This window comes from Schistocerca piceifrons, chromosome 1 (genome assembly GCF_021461385.2).
Source record: "Schistocerca piceifrons isolate TAMUIC-IGC-003096 chromosome 1, iqSchPice1.1, whole genome shotgun sequence".
NCBI classification, from domain to species: Eukaryota; Metazoa; Arthropoda; class Insecta; order Orthoptera; family Acrididae; genus Schistocerca; species Schistocerca piceifrons.
This window is the reverse complement of record NC_060138.1, coordinates 276,157,659-276,172,517: the sequence shown is the minus strand read 5'-3', so window position 1 is coordinate 276,172,517 and position 14,859 is coordinate 276,157,659. Positions and strand designations below refer to the sequence as shown.

Genomic DNA, 14,859 nt, shown 5'->3' with positions numbered 1-14,859 from the left:
GTGCACGCAGTGCCCGTGAAACTCTACGTGCTCTGCAAGATGTGCGGCAACTACCCTAGCCAGCACGGTCTCCGGAGCACGTGTGGGATATGATGGACCCGTGGGACTCGTCAACCAACAACTCTTACAGAACTATAATGAAATGATAATTAAATCGACACCCTAGCTGCAGACAGGTGCTGATATGCATCATTGGTGACTTATTGAAAATGTGTGCCCCGACCGCGACTTGAACCAGGGATCTCCCGCTAACATGGCAGACGCTCTGTCCATCTTCTTTTTTTATTAATCGCATTTTGTTCGTTTTTGTTCGTTGTATTTCGGCGCGGACGTCGCAAGACACCCGTTTCAGTTTGTCGATGATCCATTAACTCAGCTTTTTATTACAGAGGGCTGCTAACCCTCTGACCGAACACGCTGAGTTACCGTGCCGGCATCCATCTGAGCGCCGCGTGAGATTACCCGAGCGGTCTGGGCGCTGCAGTCATGGACTGTGCGGCTGGTCCCGGCGGAGGTTCGAGTCCTCTCTCGGGCATGGGTGTGTGTGTGTTTGTCCTTAGGATAATTTAGGTTGAGTGTAAGCTTAGGGACTGATGATCTTAGCAGTTAAGTCCTATAAGATTTCACACCCATTTGAACATCCGTCTGAGCCACCGAGGGCACAGAGGATAGTGCGCCTGCAGGGACTTACCCTTTGCACGCTCTCCAATAATGTATATCAACACCTTTTTGCAGCTAAGGTGTCGATTTGATTATCGTTTCATCCTAGAGAAGCAGCACGGCCATCAACGGTATCTGTTCCTTCCGAAACAGATACGACCTTCATATATCTTACAGAATTACGTGAACAAATAGAGCAGGCGCAGCATAACGTATCCCAGGACAGTATTTGTCACCTGTACGATTGACTGTATTGCAGAGTCAGCACCTGCATTGCCGCTGTGGAAGCTACAACATATACTAATTGGTTGTTTCAGCAGCAGTCGTTGCCTGGCACCTCAGAACCGCTAGCGTTGTTGCTCTGTAAATGTAATCATTTCATGTACTCCACTTGAAATCTTGCAATATTGCAACAATAACTCTTGGGTGAATCAGAAGGGCCAGCTTTTTTTTCTGGCAGTTGAATGAGCAAGAAATTTTGGAAGCTTAAGAGGAAGAAATTGTTCAGGAACTCACCTCCCCTCCTCTTTTCCTTTTTAAGGATAAATTATACTTTATGTCATCATTATTTTAAAATCTGTAATCTATGAAAAAAATGAAGTAAATATGGAAAATAAATGTTAAAGCTTGTCATCTTTTTGAATGTGTTACTCATTAAGATATATCAGTTACATATGTGGCATAAGTGGGTGGTTTTCTAGGCCAAAATTCTTCAAAGTAGCTGATCATCAAGGTGTTAACATACAAGACAATGATCACGGTCGGAGTCTGTACTATATGGGCATTCAGAACCTCTCGTGTGTGTGTGAGAATGTTCACGTGACCAGTGACACCGGCATCATTCCGCAGCTGACTCAGTACGTTCAACTTGCGTAGAAGTTCCTTGAAACGACCGTCACACTACTTGCAAGGCCACAATTTGACGATCTGATGGAAAGAGGCTTATTTAACGAGGCAAGCCGTTGGCATCAACAACATGACAAATTTACTACGTATTTGCTTTTTTTATACGATACGGGGTCATTAGAAACATATTTATACTGACTGAGCCAGCGCATCTGCAGCAGGTGAGCGTGAGAGGGCGGTGAGACTGACCTTGTCGAAGGCTAGAGGGCGGTGTCCGCGGTCGCGGTCGCGGTCGGGCGGTTCCATGCCGATGCCGCAGCGGGGGTGCCGGAGCCGTGGGGGCGCCTCTAGCCGAGCTCCATGGGGCTCTGCGACCGCCCCATCGCGCCAGTCACCCGCGCACGAGCACTGCAACAAGGAGCAGCCGGGTCAGGGGTCGCCGACAGCAGGCAGTGCAACAAAACTGGGGTGAAGCAAACCAAACAAAGGCATTAGCTGCACTGAAACAAGCCAGTGGGCAAAGTTGAAAGTGTGCACCGGACTGAGACTCGAAACGGGATCTACCGCCTCCAATGAGCGGTTTCCTTCCGCTTCGGCTGTCCGGACACAATCCGTGACTGACTCAAATTCTCAACTTACCCACACACTACTGACGTAGTGTTTGTGCCCATTATCCTCAATACTCACAGCATGTTGCTGGTTCCCATGTGAGATCGAGCCTCTGTATGCATCTTCACAGAAAGGATCGCCTTTTTTATATATCTATGATGTCTTTTCTTTCGGAAGATGATCCATTCTGTGCAGACGCACACATATTCTCGACCTCATATGGGAATCAGTGATATGCTGCGAGTATTAAAGGTTATTGACAGGGGCACTACATGATTAGAGCGTGGATAAGATGAAAATTTGAATCTGTCAGGGCAATTGCTCATGAGAATCGGTAAATCCAGGTTCGAGTTCTGTTTCAGCATAAATTTTCAACTTTCACCATTGACTTGTTTCAATGCCCGTTGGCAGCTAATGTCTTTGTTTCGTTTGATTCATTTCACATAATGGCTGCAAGATTACCATATGGTGTCTGCTATTTCAGACGTGTCTGAAAGAAGAGACACCATATGTGTACATACTAAAGTTCATATATACAATATACAAAAGAAGTTCAATATACAATATAAGTTCAAATATACAATATAGGCTTTCACGACCGGAATTTGCGATACTACTGATACTTGATTTATGGGCATAAGGCCTTAGTCCAAAGTATAATTCAATGCCTAATATTTCTCTTCTATTACTGGAGACTTCATCACAGGTTTTAACGACACAGAAAGCCATGACAGACTCAAATACACTAAGCAAGCCGTATTGTATTGACACAGTGTTTAAGCCAACGAGAAAGATGCGCGAATATGGTACATGACAAATTAGGAAAAGGCTGCCAGGTCACACGTATTGTCAAGCCAAGTGACAGAGGACGCGAGGAATTACCATTTTTGGACGTTCTTAAATGTTTAGATTGACAAAGCTGTGTCTCAGTACAGTAATATTGTTAATAATAACAATAATAATAGCAGTAGTAAGAAAAAAGATTAACTAATTCTTCTCCTTTCGCTTACGCCATAGTCCCTCAGCGATCGCAGGGGAGGCGTGTTTACAACAGATTTGGCAGTGTTAGTGTTAGGGATGGCCAGATGCCCTTCCTGCAGCCACACCGTGCACCCCAGGACGGAATCAGTGTACCCCAACTGTCTGCGTCTAGTGTAAAACGTGAAATACTGCGGACGTGTTTCAAATGTCGGCGACGCGTGTAACTGAGGCGGAACGTGCGGACCAGCCCGGTATTCACCTAGCGGGATGTGGAAAACCGCCAAAAATCCACATCCAGGCTGGCCGGCATACCGGCCCTCGTCGATAATCCGCCGGGCGGATTCGATCCGGGGCAGGCGCGCCAACCCGAGTCCAGGAAGCAGCGCGTTAGCGAGCTCGGCTAGCCTGGCGGGTCAAAAGAAGTGAATATGTATTCGTAATATGTTAGATAGCCGTAACAGTGTTAGTAAAGAAACGATATGGTAATATAGTGGTGTGTTACTGTGAACAGTTCAGTGACCGGGTTGTTCTAATCAGAATCGACAGCAGACCAACACCGACAACGATAGTTCAGGTATACATGCCGACGTCGCAAGCTGAAGATGAACAGATAGAGAAAGTGTATGAGGATATTGAAAGGGTAATGCAGTATGTAAAGGAGGACGAAAATCTAATAGTCATGGGCGACTGGAATGCAGTTGTAGGGGAAGGAGTAGAAGAAAAGGTTACAGGAGAATATGGGCTTGGGACGTGGAATGAAAGAGAGAAAGACTAATTGAGTTCTGTAACAAGTTTCAGCAAGTAATAGCGAATACCCTGTTCAAGAATCACAAGAGGAGGAGGTATACTTGGAAAAGGTCGGGAGATACGGGAAGATTTCAATTAGATTACATCATGGTCAGACAGAGATTCCGAAATCAGATACTGGATTGTAAGGCGTACCCAGGAGCAGATATAGACTCAGATCACAATATAGTAGTGATGAAGAGTAGGCTGAAGTTCAAGACATTAGTCAGGAAGAATCAATACCCAAAGAAGTGGGATACGGAAGTACTAAGGAATGACGAGATACGTTTGAAGTTCTCTAACGCTATAGATACAGCAATAAGGAATAGCGCAGTAGGCAGTACAGTTGAAGAGGAATGGACATCTCTAAAAAGGGCCATCACAGAAGTTGGAAAGGAAAACATGGGTACAAAGAAGGTAGCTGCGAAGAAACCACGGGTAACAGAAGAAATACTTCAGTTGATTGATGAAAGGAGGAAGTACAAACATGTTCCGGGAAAATCAGGAGTACAGAAATACAAGTCGCTGAGGAATTAAATAAATAGGAAGTGCAGGGAAGCTAAGACGAAATGGCTGCAGGAAAAATGTGAAGACATCGAAATAGATATGATTGTCGGAAGGACAGACTCAGCATACAGGAAAGTCAAAACAACCTTTGGTGACATTAAAAGCAACGGTGGTAACATTAAGAGTGCAACGGGAATTCCACTGTTAAATGCAGAGGAGAGAGCAAACAGGTGGAAAGAATACATTGAAAGCCTCTATGAGGGTGAAGATTTGTCTGATGTGATAGAAGAAGAAACAGGAGTCGATTTAGAAGAGATAGGGGATCCAGTATTAGAATCGGAATTTAAAAGAGCTTTGGAGGACTTACGATCAAATAAGGCAGAAGGGACAGAAAACATTCCATCAGAATTTCTAAAATCATTGGGGGAAGTGGCAACAAAACGACTGTTCACGTTGGTGTGTAGAATATATGAGTCTGGCGATATACCATCTGACTTTCGGAAAAGCATCATCCACACAATTCCGAAGACGGCAAGAGCTGACAAGTGCGAGAATTGTCGCACAATCAGCTTAACAGCTCATGCATCGAAGCTGCTTACAAGAATAATATACAGAAGAATGGAAAAGAAAATTGAGAATGCGCTAGGTGACGATCAGTTTGGCTTTAGGAAAAGTAAAGGGACGAGAGAGGCAATTCTGACGTTACGGCTAATAATGGACGGAGCAAGGAGGACATCAAAAGCAGACTCGCTATGGCAAAAAAGGCATTTCTGGCCAAGAGAAGTCTACTAATATCAAATACCGGCCTTAATTTGAGGAAGAAATTTCTGAGGATGTACGTCTGGAGTACAGCATTGTATGGTAGTGAAACATGGACTGTGGGAAAACCGGAACAGAAGAGAATCGAAGCATTTGAGATGTGGTGCTATAGACGAATGTTGAAAATTAGGTGGACTGATAAGGTAAGGAATGAGGAGGTTCTACGCAGAATCGGAGAGGAAAGGAATATGTGGAAAACACTGATAAGAAGGGACAGGATGATAGGACATCTGCTAAGACATGAGAGAATGACTTCCATGGTACTAGAGGGAGCCGCAGAGGGCAAAAACTGTAGAGGAAGACAGAGATTGGAATACGTCAAGCAAATAATTGAGGACGTAGGTTGCAAGTGCTACTCTGAGATGAAGAGGTTAGCACAGGAAAGGAATTCGTGGCGGGCCGCATCAAACCAGTTAGTAGACTGATGACCAAAAAAAAAAAAAAAGTGGGCTAAAAGTAGAGAAAGCGAAAATTTGAAGAGAAAAATGAATATTGGACAGATGATATTTAATAGGAATAGTCTCTTTTCGCTACGTTTTAAATAAGATAGTGTAAGATTCGGAGGTCTCTCGGCCCTACTGTTCGATGCGTACATTGAAAAAGCAATGACTTAAATAAAAGGTTCAAGAGTGGGATTGAATTTCAAGATGAAAGAATATTAATAATAAGATTCGCTGATGATTGCTATCCTCTATGTAAGTGAAAAAGAATTACAGCACTTGTTGAGTGGAATCAACAGTCGTACAGGGTATGGACTGAGAGTGAACAGAAGAACGGCGAAAGTAATGAGATGTAGCATGCTGTTTTCACGCTCCGACATAGTTAGGTTACACTTCGCCACGTTACACGCTACAATTCGGAGCCCTCTAGCAGCAGATGGTTTCAAGTTGCGTCACTGAAGCGGAAAAGTCGACAGAGTATTATGTATGACATGTAATGCCTCAATCGATATTGAGAACAGTGTAAAAATTTCGGAAGAATTACTTTTCAGCACTACTACGTAGGTTTGCTGAGCTTCTTGCAGAAAATGTACGGGATGCCACCGTCACAAAAAGCATGAACCTTGAGGTTACTGGTGTCAGAGGAGTACCTTTTTTTGGTTAGATTCTTGAATCGTCGTGAAAGAAGTTAAAACATCAGAAGGAACAACAAAATGCTTAAGAGTGTACATACAAGTAAAGTTCTTTTATTTTGTCTGATTATTCTGATTATAAGGCAATTCAATACTAAAGTTCTTGTCTGTTTTGAACATTTTAAGAGCTCTGAAAATAAAGACATCGTGTGCCTTTTGAGCACCACATAACCACAGGGTTAGACTAGTTAAATGTAAAAGGTTGAACTCTAGCATCTTACTCGTGTAGAAGTAACGTGAGAAAAGGCGGAGTTGTTACAAATATTAACACAGTCACACAGTAGCAAGCAGTTAATAGCCTGTAGTGATTCCATTGTAGATTTTCTAACGGATTCTCATAGGAAACACGAACTGAAAAACATATTTGAATAGTACAATTTGATCTCAGTAACTAAATTTTCAACGTGTCTGGAGAAATACAGTAGGACTCCAATTGATAATTTTTTATTTTATTTTTTTGTGAAGCTCAAAGCAAAAAAATAACTGAATATCCAACAACACATTGTCTCTGATACACATTTAATTACAATAAATAAGGTATTTTCTTACGGTACAGATACCTCTCGGTGGCGATGGGTATAATTAACCATCCCAATCCAAATATTTTTGAGAATAGATGGCCCGGGATGGAATTAATAATAATATCAAATTACAAAACTCTAGTCACAAAGTTAAACAGCCATGTGGGAGCCTGTGAATCACTAGAAAAATTAAAGGATCTTACGAAAAGGAAAGGGAACTGTATCTGTTGTGAAGAACAAGTAAAGATCCTGCAGTAGTTGGACATTAGAAAAACTATTCAAAATTACTGAGACATTTGAAAAATCAGGGAATACTATATATGAAATTAGTAACTCCGACAACAGATTTAAGTCTGTTTGGAATGTAGAGAAACAAGACGGATCAACAGGCCAGAGAACTGAGTAACATTACTATTGATTTAAATGGAGAGTATATAAATGATCAATCAGACAGCAAATATATTTAATAATCATATCTTAAATGTGGTAGAAAATATAGAGACAAACAGTTCAAGAGAAAAACAGATCAGTATGTTGGAAAAGAAACTCATATTATTTAACGATAATGCCTCTCACTCACTTTTTCTGTAATTAGGGAAAATATATAATTTCTCAAAAATAAAACTTCATCTGGACTTGGTGGTGTTTCAAGTCGACTTCTAAATACCTGTTCCCATACAAGAGGAGCTTATAAATGTTCAGAATGTAACAACAAGTAAAAATTAGTTTAGTATGTGAATGTAAAATAACCGGTTCCACAATATTCCGATCCATCGTGCAAAATTATCCATGTAACATGAAACTAACTTACTAGCTATCAACAATAAGGGCTGTGTTTTTTTAAATATGTCATTCATCACGAACTCAGACCATTCTCCCAGGAAGACTGAAATACGCCATTGTTAAATCCATCTATAAGGAATCCTGTAGGAGAGATGTCAAGCAGAGTTCAAGCCGTCGCATAGACGAAGAGTGGACACAACCCATATAATGTCCAGTAAGAGGTGTCCGCATACTTTTTATCAGATACTGTAGATGTTCATGAATAATACGCCCACAGCGCAATCCTCCAATAATAAGTACGAAATCATCAGATCTGCAGGAGTACCAAAACGTTCTTACATAAATTCAGCATTATGTTCACAATTTCAGTTTATCAAAGCTGGCACCATTTAGAAATCTTGTCACTGTGACAATTTTTTAAATAGGATAAACATTTATTTCGTATTCACTTAAAAAGTGAACTACAATTTTCCAGTTGTATGTCACTCGTGACCTTCCCGAGTGTCGCATGGGTAAGACTAAGTATCTACATCTGGACGACGCGTCTGGCGTAGTGGTAATTCTGTTTACGGGCACTTCGTAGGGATAAAAAGAACTGAAAAACGTTAAATGAGTAAGATAGACTTTAACTATTTAAGGTGCGCATCCTAGGAAAGTTCTCAGAAAGCGTTAATATTATGTACTACACTGGACAAAAATACACTCGTCACTACAACGGTGACTGTGCTCCAGGAGGAGGCCGAGTGGATACTATAACACATAAAATATTAGATAACTTGACTACAGCATAAATAACTAGAATTTTTTTTATACGTCCCATTTCTACAGGAATGACACGAGTGTTTACAACTGTCTTTGAACATTAACGTATCACTGGATACAGACAATATACAAGTCTCTCACTCAGAGTACATTTAACAACAATTTTCACGTAGAGCTCTGCCTAACTGACCACACAGCTGGCCCGCTAGAAGACAATGCTGTCGTCTTTACTCGGTGACTGCGAACTGGGCTGAGTAGTCCTACGCTCGGCCGTAAGCAGAAGTGCCGATGCGGCAGCGTAGCGAAACGTTTATGGATATGGCTACGCCAGTGTCGCTGATTCGACGATTCGATTTGCAGCGACTGCGACTGTCTTTTCTTGTGGTTGCGTTGCGAGATACCCACATTGTCGTGCTTTGGCACCTCGCTTTTTGGACGAGACCGCATTACCTGTTCCTTTGTAACTGGCGTATGGTATGAGGTTACGTGGGAATGGTGATAGCTGCAAGGTACCGCGCCATATGTTCTGCTAGAGTGCAGCACTAATCGCGGCGCAAGCCGTAGCCACCTGCGGCCAACCAACTGCAACGCCAGTCCGTTTTCTGCGTGACCTTTTACCGCATTGCGCTTCACACCCCTTGAATACTCACTCCATGCTAAAAAATCTTTTCTTGGAAGCCCTCCACCGCAGGTCATTCAGGATGTCGGTGGTAGCTCGTGCCGACCTCCCAGTAGCGGTAGTTCGTACCAGCCAGACACCGCAGCTGCGCAGACCTATACCTGTTACCACTAGATGCGAATGGCATCGTTTCCACGGAGGCGGGGGACTTTAATTCATCACAGACCAGCCAATCTTCACGAAATTTTATAAATTATATACACAAATCTTGCCCACGAATCCGTCTATCTGTCAGTGAAAACGTATAATAATTCCTACAGTACTTCCTTCGATTACTTTGAACATACAGACAGATACTGCAACGAAGACCTTCATTTTCTGCAGGGTGGTCCGAATCGGTCTGAAAAGCTTGTAAGGGTGTTGTAAGGTGCGCTGTGCTGAGAAATAACTGTCAAGAAAAAAGTTCAATTCGCTGCGCCGTTTCCGAATAAATTAGCATTGAAAGTAGCCAGCAGGTCATTGCAGCCGCAGATGCAAGCGGCCTGCCACAGCTGGTGTCGCCAAACTCGTTCTTCGTTTATTTTCCTCAAACCGAACAAGAGAGCGATACAAAAATTGGACATGGGATGGTAGTAAGGATCGAAGCAGAGCCAAAGGCTGAGCTGTCGCGCCCGGTATCACTAAGCTATGAGAAAAACTGGTACTAATTTTATCTGGCAAGCCGGCCGCGGTGGCTGTGTGGTTCTGGCGCTGCAGTCCGGAACCGCGGGACCGCTACGGTCGCAGGTTCGAATCCTGCCTCGGGCATGGATGTGTGTGCTGTCCTTAGGTTAGTTAGGTTTAAGTAGTTCTAAGTTCTAGGGGACTTATGACCTACGATGTTGAGTCCCATAGTGCTCAGAGCCATTTGAACCATTTATCTGGCAAGTGCCTTGAATTAGCACGTGAAACGGTGCCACTGGCTAACTTTAATGCTAATCAACTCGGAAATGGCGCAATGTATCGAACTTCTCAGGACAACTTACCCTCCAACATCCTTGTAGACTTTTCACACTTTTTCTGACCACCTAGAGTAAGTACACACAGATAAAAGTCAATGTAAGAAACATTCTGCATAAATGACATACGATATTATTTCGTCTATCTCCTGTTAATTAATTGCTTTAAGTCCACTTTAATACGAAGGTGTACTGAAAAGTAAGGCCTCCCAATTTCATAGGTGAGAACCCTTGAAGTTCCTTTTTAAATAAAACAAGTGTTACATTCTACATCTTTTTTATTCATGTCGACAGATCTGCAGCCGGCTGCCGCTAGAGGTCTCCAAATTGTAGCGTGTAACACTTCCGTTTTTAACGTAACATGTTGGTGCGTGAGGAAGAGCGAGCTGTAATCAAGTTTCGAATTCGAGGAGTTCACCCACACATGGAACAGCCTCTCCTTCAGCATGACAATGCCAGACTATACACGAACGCTGCGACGTCTATAACAATCCGACGTCTTGGATTCACTGTCATCGATCATTCTCCATACAATCCCGACTTGCTCCCAACTTATTTTCATCTGTTTCCAAAACTTGAAGTACTTCAGTTTGATAGTGATGAAGCCTACAAGCAAAGATGTGGTTGTCGTTCCGTCAACAAAGTCAAACATTCTACAAAAAAATGGTTCAAATGGCTCTGAGCACTATGGGACTTAACTTCTGAGGTCATCAGTCCCCTAGAACTTAGAACTACTTAAACCTAACTAACCTAAGGACATCAAACACATCCATGCCCGAGGCAGGGTTCGAACCTGCAACCGTAGCGGTCGCGTGGTTCCAGACCGAAGCGCCTAGAACCGCTAGGCCACCCCGGCCGGCAGACATTCTACAGTGACGACATCAATAAACTGGCCTCTAGTTGGCAGAGATGTGTACGTCCCCGTAGTGACTAGGTTGAGGAATAAATATGCATAAATATAGTGTAACGGTGTAGAATGTTAATAACGTTTATTAAATTTTAAAAGGCCTCCCCAGTTAGTCGTGCGGTATAAAGCACGGCTTTCCGGAATGGGAAGGAGCGCCTGGTCTCCAGCACGAATCCGCCCGGCGGACTTGTGTCGAGGTCCGGTGAGCTGACCAGTCTGTAGATGGTTTTTAGTCGGTTTCCCATCTGCCTCGGCGAATGCGGGCTGGTTCCCCTTATTCCGCTTCAGCTACACTATGCCGACGATTGCTGCGCAAACAAGTTCTCCACGTAAGCGTACACCACCATTACCACGCAAACATAGGGGTTACTCTCATCTGGTGTGGGACGTTCCCTGGGGGGGGGGGGGGGGGGGGGGGCGTCCACCGGAGGCCGAATCGCACAATAACCATGAAAGAGTGGTTCGGTGTAGGGCGGCTGAGGGGTGAAGTGGACTGCGGTAGTCGTCGTGGGGTTGTGGACCACTGCGGCTGCAGCGGGGACGGAGCCTCTCCGTCGTTTCTAGGCCCCCGGTTAACATACAATACAATACAGATTTTAAAACCCTTGAAGAGTTTTCATATAAAGAATTCTGAGGTATTGCTTTCAGCAGGCCGTCGTATATTAAAAACGATCATTCGCCTCGCGCTCATACTGCGGCCCCGGACTCTAGTGACTCCACAGTGTTGACTGGAAACAATGTGTATCAGTCGCAGTAGGTAAGCTGCAATTCAAAGAGAACCAACGCTGGAAGAAAGGGTACACAACCCTTAGGTAAGGTGAGCGGGCCGGCCGAAGTGGCCGTGCGGTTAAAGGCGCTGCAGTCTGGAACCGCAAGACCGCTACGGTTGCAGGTTCGAATCCTGCCTCGGGCATGGATGTTTGTGATGTCCTTAGGTTAGTTAGGTTTAACTAGTTCGAAGTTCTAGGGGACTAATGACCTCAGCAGTTGAGTCCCATAGTGCTCAGAGCCATTTTTTTTAAGGTGAGCGGTGTGCTTAAAACGTCCTGAATGCGAGCAATGTGATCACCAACAAAGCAGATGGTTCGGGATCCATACAGAACTAGAACTGTTCTTGGGGCATGGCAACGTGAAGTATCACAAACGCTTCCAGAGTAGAGTGGGGTCGGAACGTGCTGACCTGCCCCGCAGCTGCTGCCTGGCTGAACGGAGCGGTGCAGACGCCTGTAGCAGGATAGCAGGAGTCCTCTGGGAAGTTACTGCACTCGAGACCGAAATGAGAACGCGTCGAGGGTGCAGCAACCTCCACCGAGGCCACCTGCCGCTGCCGCTGCTATACCTATGACGCTGCGCTGGCGCTTTTCCAAAGCTGCAGTCCACTGCCCACTCTTATTCCTGGTTTCAGAAGTCTCGCTTCCTTCCACAGCACACTGGCACTTTGACACCATATACTCACGTCTATAAAATGTGTTGTGTTCCAACATATTTTGGTAGTGCGCCCAGGGTATTTAATACTGATACTTGCAGTACTACTGCTCAAAATAATACGGGAATTGTCCATCAGTGTCGATGTGCTTTTGAATGCGATGCTATGACTAAATTCCTTTGCGCGCTTCATATTGTTGTATGTGCGTATAGCCGGCCGTTAGCATCACGTTTGTTTCTTTGTTGCGCGAGCTTTGGCAACGACACTGAAAAGAGAGGGTGTTGGGATTCCCTGAGACACAGCAACGGAAGCCTTATTCGCTCGTCGGGGTATGGAGGTGACTTGAAATTAAAAAGTACATTTCAACAGTAAAAGGCAGTTATTAGGTGGTTCACGTGCGTGGCGCAACGATATCTTCATTGTAACATTTAAAGCAATTCGTGAGTGGCTCACACTAACTTACATTCGTATACATCTGCCATGCCGCGTTGACTGAACCAGAAAGTGATCAGTATACTTGTGTAATCCCAAAAGTAAGGTTTCCCATTTTGTCATAAGTACATAGACCTGTTTATTTCTACAATGGTTTACATCAGTCTACAGCTTGAACGTTTAGCTATTTTTAGACATAATCACCATTTCTGTCGATGCATTTTTGTAGACGCTGTGGCAGTTTTGTATGTCCATTCATAAGAGAGATGATACCACCAAACCTGTGTTAACCTATTCAGTATAACAGCGCTGGTTCTCTCACTGGCGAACTTTATATTGTGTTTAGACTTTCCAGCAAATCTACAGTCGACAGTTCCATGCAGGTCTTCCCTGCCTTTTCATCTTGGGCCGAAGCCTCAGGTAGGGGTTGTAGAGTTCACAGTCGGAAAATAAGCGTTCCTGTCACCTAACGAAGTACAGTTTAGAGTTACATCAAACAATTGTGTTGTACCAGCCAGGCCGGTAACAGCTTCAGACGAAAATTTCATTACTAAATGATAATGATAATTCCTCTATGGTTGGTCATTCATGCTGTCAGGTGGCACAGGCACAAAATGAAAATTCCTATGACTGCGTATAAGAGGTAACTCAAATGGTGTGTGGTCTCGTGCAAGGCTTTTCTACTTGACGCTACTTGGGTAGCTTCTATGTCAAATCTCTTAAATGTAACTGTTTTGAATACTAGATTTGGTCTTGTTTTGATAAAGGGATTCATAGTAAATATACGCTCGAGGATGCAAATAACTTTATAGAACAATAGAACGTAATATATACTACCGGCCTGAGCGGCCGAGCGGTTCTAGGCGCTTCAGTCTGGAACCGCGTGACCGCTACGTCGCAGGTTCGAATCCTGCCTCGAGCATGGAAGTGTGTGATGTCCTTAGATTACTTAGGTTTTAGATTACTTAGGTCTAAGTCTAGGGGACTGATGAACTCAGATGTTAAGACCCATAGTGCTCAGAGCCATTTTAACCATAATATATACTTATGTATAATCAAACAGCAGTTAATCCTTATCGAAACTGCGTTGCAAAACTTTGTTTCAGTAACAGAATATGGAAAACACATTTATTATACGCACAAAATAAAAAGGTTCACAGGCCATTGAGTATGCATGGCTACTAAAAAGTTAAATTTTCAACATGCACCTCAAATAAATCAAAAAAATTACACATACCTGTATTTTCTTCTAAGAGATACACTCCTGGAAATGGAAAAAAGAACACATTGACACCGGTGTGTCAGACCCACCATACTTGCTCCGAACACTGCGAGAGGGCTGTACAAGCAATGATCACACGCACGGCACAGCGGACACACCAGGAACCGCGGTGTTGGCCGTCGAATGGCGCTAGCTGCGCAGCATTTGTGCACCGCCGTCGTCAGTGTCAGCCAGTTTGCCGTGGCATACGGAGCTCCATCGCAGTCTTTAACACTGGTAGCATGCCGCGACAGCGTGGACGTGAACCGTATGTGCAGTTGACGGACTTTGAGCGAGGGCGTATAGTGGGCATGCGGGAGGCCGGGTGGACGTACCGCCGAATTGCTCAACACGTGGGGCGTGAGGTCTCCACAGTACATCGATGTTGTCGCCAGTGGTCGGCGGAAGGTGCACGTGCCCGTCGACCTGGGACCGGACCGCAGCGACGCACGGATGCACGCCAAGACCGTAGGATCCTACGCAGTGCCGTAGGGGGCCGCACCGCCACTTCCCAGCAAATTAGGGACACTGTTGCTCCTGGGGTATCGGCGAGGACCATTCGCAACCGTCTCCATGAAGCTGGGCTACGGTCCCGCACACCGTTAGGCCGTCTTCCGCTCACGCCCCAACATCGTGCAGCCCGCCTCCAGTGGCGTCGCGACAGGCGTGAATGGAGGGACGAATGGAGACGTGTCGTCTTCAGCGATGAGAGTCGCTTCTGCCTTGGTGCCAATGATGGTCGTATGCATGTTTGGCGCCGTGCAGGTGAGCGCCACAGCATTTGTGCACCGCCGTCGTCAGTGTCAGCCA

The 14,859-nt window shown here is 44.6% G+C and overlaps 1 long non-coding RNA gene across 1 annotated transcript in view; it reads right to left on the bottom strand.

Annotated features, from left to right (window-relative positions):
• Positions 1–1,772: 1,772 nt before the first annotated feature.
• LOC124715316 overlaps positions 1,773–14,859 on the bottom strand; it is a 539,482-nt gene continuing 526,395 nt past the window's right edge. Inside the window, exon 3 of the long non-coding RNA XR_007005650.1 lies at positions 1,773–1,914. This is a non-coding gene — a long non-coding RNA (uncharacterized LOC124715316). The remainder of the gene's footprint in view (positions 1,915–14,859) is intronic.